The sequence below is a fragment of the Pristiophorus japonicus genome, chromosome 10 (genome assembly GCF_044704955.1).
Source record: "Pristiophorus japonicus isolate sPriJap1 chromosome 10, sPriJap1.hap1, whole genome shotgun sequence".
In the NCBI taxonomy this organism is placed as follows: domain Eukaryota; kingdom Metazoa; phylum Chordata; class Chondrichthyes; family Pristiophoridae; genus Pristiophorus; species Pristiophorus japonicus.
The window spans coordinates 218,942,541-218,947,600 of record NC_091986.1 but is presented as its reverse complement, the minus strand read 5'-3'; positions in this window follow the sequence as shown (position 1 = coordinate 218,947,600).

Genomic DNA, 5,060 nt, shown 5'->3' with positions numbered 1-5,060 from the left:
GCTGCGCCACCATCAACAAGTTTGCAGGCTGCGCCATTTCCACCCCCGTGGTGGGCAATGGTAGTCGACTGAGAGCATCCGCACAGTTCTCGGTGCCTGGCCTATGGCGGATGGTATAGTTATACGCTGATAGCGCGAGTGCCCACCTTTGTATGTGGGCTGAGGTATTAGTATTTATCCCCTTGTTTTCAGCGAACAGGGATATGAGGGACTTGTGATCGGTTTCCAGCTCAAATTTGAGGCCAAGCAGGTACTGATGCATTTGCTTTACCCCGAACACACATGCTAATGCCTCTTTCTCAATCATGCTGTTGGCCCTCTCAGCCTTAGACAAGCTCCTGGAAGCATAGGCGACAGGTTACAACTTCCCCGCAACATTAGCTTGTTGTAATACACACCCGACTCCGTACGACGATGTGTCACATGCTAGCACAAGTCTTTTACACGGGTTATACAATACAAGCAGCTTGTTAGAGCATAAAATGTTTCTGGCTTTCTCAAAAGCAATTATTTGTTTTTTTCGGCATACCCAGTTCTCACCTTTACACAATAACACATATAGGGCTCTAAGAGGGTGCTTAACCCCGGTAGGAAGTTACCAAAATAGTTGAGGAGTCCCAGGAACGACCGCAGCTCCGTGACGTTCTGTGGCCTGGGCGCGTTCCTGATAGCCTCTGTCTTGGCATCTGTGGGCCGAATGCCGTCCGCCGCGATCTTTCTCCCCAAAAACTCCACTTCTGTTGCCATGAAGACGCATTTCGACCTCTTCAGCCACAGCCCTACGCGATCCAGTCGCTGGAGGACCTCCTCCAGGTTTTGTAGGTGCTCGACGGTGTCCCGACCCATGACCAATATGTCGTCCTGAAAAACCACCGTGTGTGGTACCGACTTGAGTAGGCTCTCCATGTTTCTCTGGAAGATCGCTGCAGCCGACCGAATTCCAAACGGGCATCTGTTGTAGATGAACAGTCCCTTGTGCGTGTTGATGCAGGTGAGGAACTTCGAAGACTCCTCCAGCTCCTGCATCATGTAGGCCGAAGTCAGGTCGAGTTTGGTGAACGTCTTGCCTCCTGCCAGCATCGCAAATAGGTTGTCTGCCTTAGGTAGCGGGTATTGGTCCTGTAGCGAGAAACGATTAATAGTTACTTTATAATCGCCGCAAATCCTGACTGTGCCATCACTTTTGAGTACTGGAACAATCGGGCTGGCCCACTATCTGAATTCCACTGGGGAGATGATGCCCTCGCTTTGCAGCCTGTCCAGCTCGATTTCCACTCTCTCCCTCATCATGTGAGGTACCGCTCGCGCCTTGTGGTGAATGGGTCATGCCTCTGGGACCAAGTGGATTTGCACCTTTGCCCTGGAAAAGTTTCCAATGCCTGGCTCAAAAAGGGAAGTAAATTTGTTAAGAACCTGGGTACATGAGGCTTCATCGACATGTGATAGTGCTCGGATGTCATCCCAGTTCCAGTGGATTTTGCCCAGCCAGCTCCTTCCAAGCAGTGTGGGGCCATCGCCCGGGACAATCCAGAGTGGCAGTTCGTGCACCGTGCCCTCGTAGGTGACCTTGACCATGGCACTGCCCAGGACAGTGATGAGCTCTTTGGTGTACGTTCTCAGTTTCGTGTGGATGGGGCTCAGGGCTGGTCTGAGTGCCTTGTTGCACCACAGTCTCTCAAACATCTTTTTACTCATGATGGATTGGCTAGTGCCAGTGTCCAGTTCCATGGCTACGGGTAAGCCATTCAATTTTACATTTAGCATTATAGGTGGACATTTCGTCGAAAATGTGTGCACCCCGTGTACTTCAGCATCTGCCTCCTCTCTTTGAAGCTCGAATTGCTTTGATCCACCATGGACCGATCTTCCTCTGCCACGTGGTGGTTAGCAGGTTTTGCAGAGCTTGCAGCTTGTCTGCAAGCTCGTTGGAGGTGCTCCATTGTTCCACAGCTCTTGCAAACATACCCTTTGAAGTTGAATAGGCTGAATGGAAGCCTCCACAACACCAACAAGGTGTGAATTGCCTTGCATTCATCCTTTGTTGCGGACTCTCAGTCATCTGGGTCACCTGAGGCCTGCTGGCAGTTGCAGACTCGTGGTTTCTGCCCTGTACATTTCTGCTCACAAACACAGTTCCAGTTAATTTATGAACATTGCTAGCACTTGTGTGCTGAGAGATTTGTTTGGTGTTATCACTGGTGGACATAAACGCCTGTGCTATCGCAATGGCCTTACTGAGGGTCGGTGTCTCTACAGTCAAAAGTTTTCGTAGGATGATCTCGTGGCCAATGCCCAGTACAAAAAAGTCTCTGAGCATCTGCTCCAGGTAGCCATCAAACTCACATTGTCCTGCAAGTCGCCTTAGCTCAGCGACGTAGCTCGTCGCTTCCTGACCTTCAGATCGCTGGTACGTGTAGAACCGATACCTCGCCATCAGCACGCTCTCCCTCGGGTTAAGATACTCCCGAACCAGTGTACACAGCTCCTCATCCGACTTATCTGTGGGTTTCACCGAAGCTAGAAGAATCTTCATGAGGCTGTAGGTCGGTGCCCTGCAGACTGTGAGGAGGACCGCTCTCCTTTTTGCAGCGCTTCCTTCTCCGTCCAGCTCGTTGGCTACAAAGTACTGGTCTAGCCATTCGACATAGGATTCCCAGTCCTCACCCTCCGAGAACTTCTCAAGGATGCCCACAGTTTTCTGCATCTTTGCGTTGGATTCGTATTCTCGTCGCCAGTTGTTATGTTCCTAACACAGATGAGACTGCACACAGGGAGGTTAAAGTAACAGTGACCTCAGACTTTAATAAGACACTGCAGAGTGAGGAACAGACCTTCGGGACCGGCTTATATACAGTGCTCTCAAGGGATGCTGGGATTCCTTGGGACTTCAGGGGATGCGCTCCCTGGTGGCGGAACATGGGAGTGCATGCTTTACAGATACACAATAGTTACGGTTTTCATCATCAGGGACTTTGATGAAATTACTTGCAGTGAAAAACATTTCTCACCGCTCCACATATGCTCCGAATGTCTCTCGGTTACGATGGAACTCCCGCAAGTGCCCTGTTATTCCCATAGGCGCGGCCATCTGTGCTTGTAATTTACTTTGGATTTTTAGCTGTTCTGCAAAACAAAGAACCTCTGAAAGTCTCTCTGATGTTTGTCTGGAGCATCCTCCCTCAACAATTTCAGCTTGGGAATCCGATTATCCCATCCTACGTCACAATTGTGATATATTCTTTATGACATCACAAACACACACAAGATGGTTCCATTCCTTTTATTGTTGTCCATAAGCAGTTACAGTAACTATGTGGAGCTCTATATTACAGGGGAGAGAGAGAGAGAGAGAGAGAGAGGGGGAGAGAGAGAGAGTGGGACAGACAGGAAGAGGGAGAGAGTAAGAGAGAGGGAGGGACAGAGAGAGAGAGAGAGTGGGAGAGAGAGTGGGAGAGAGAGTGGGAGGGAGGGAGAGAAAGAGAGGGAGAGGGAGGGAGAGAGGGAGAGGGAGGGAGAGAGAGTGGGAGAGAGAGTGGGAGGGAAAGAGAGAGGGAGGGAGAGAGCGACAGAGGGAGAGAGGGTGAGAGAGGGAGAGAGACAGAGGGAGAGAGTGAGAGGGACAGAGAGAGAGTGAGAGAGAGAGTGAGCGGGAGGGGGAAGACAAAGAGAGAGAGCGAGAGAGAGAGGAAGGGGGAGAGAGAGAGAGGGAGAGAGTGGGAGAGTGAGAGGGAGGAAAAGATAGATAGAGAGGGTGAGGGAGAGAGGTGGCGAGAGGGATAGAAAGGGAGGCAGACAGAGAGACAGTGAGGGAGGGAAAGGGGGAGAGAGAGAGAGAGAGGGAAGGGAGAGAGAGAGAGGGTCAGAGAGAGAGAGAGAAGGAAAGAGTGAGAGACAGACAGAAAGAGGTAGGGGAGTGAGGGAGAGAGAGAGGCACAGAGAGTGAGGAAAAGAGCGAGAGAGTCAGAGAGAAAAAGAGACGGAAAAAGAGAGAGAGAGAGAGATTAGAGAAAGAGAGGGGAGAGAGGAGGAGTGAGAGAGGGGGTGAGTGAGAGAAAGGGAAAGGGAAGAGGGAGGCTGAGAGAGGAGAGTGAGGATGTAGTGGGAGTGGGGAGAGGGAGGGAAGGGGCAAATTGAGCGGGAAGGAGCGAGAGGGAGAAAGGAAGAGACAGCACTAGACAAAGAGCTTGAGGGTTGGAGAGAGACACGGAGAGAGAGAGAAAAAGAAAGAAAAAAATGCGCAGAGTGACACTCCAGGGCACTGAGGGAGCACCGCACTGTCAGAGGGGCAGTACTGAGGGAGCGCCGCACTGTCGGAGGGGCAGTACTGAGGGAGTGCCGCACTGTCGCAGGGGCAGTACTGAGGGAGCGCCGCACTGTCGGAGGGGCAGTACTGAGGGAGTGCCGCACTGTCGGAGGGGCAGTACTGAGGGAGTGCCGCACTGTCGGAGGGGCAGTACTGAGGGAGCACCGCACTGTCGCGGAGGCAGTACTGAGGGAGAGCCGCACTGTCGGAGGGGCAGTACTGAGAGAGTGCCGCACTGTCAGAGGGGCAGCACTGAGGGAGTGCCACACTATCGGAGGGGCAGCACTGAGGGAGTGCCGCACTGTCAGAGGAGCAGTACTGAGGGAGTGCCGCACTGTCGGAGGGGCAGCACTGAGGGAGGGCCGCACTGTCGGAGGGGCAGTACTGAGGGAGTGCCGTACTGTCGGAGGGGCGGTACTGAGGGAGTGCCGCACTGTCGGAGGGGCAGTACTGAGGGAGTGCCGCACTGTCGGAGGGGCAGTGCTGAGGGAGTGCCGCACTGTCGGAGGGGCAGTACTGAGGGAGTGCCGCACTGTCGGAGGGGCAGTACTGAGGGAGTGCCGCACTGTCGGAGGAGCAGTACTGAGGAAGTGCCGCACTGTCGGAGGGGCAGTACTGAGGGAGCGCCGCACTGTCGGAGGGGCAGTACTGAGGAAGTGCCGCACTGTCGGAGGAGCAGTACTGAGGGAGTGCCGCACTGTCGGAGGGAGCGCCGTACTGAGGGAGCGCCGCACTGTCGGAGGGGCAGTACTGAGGG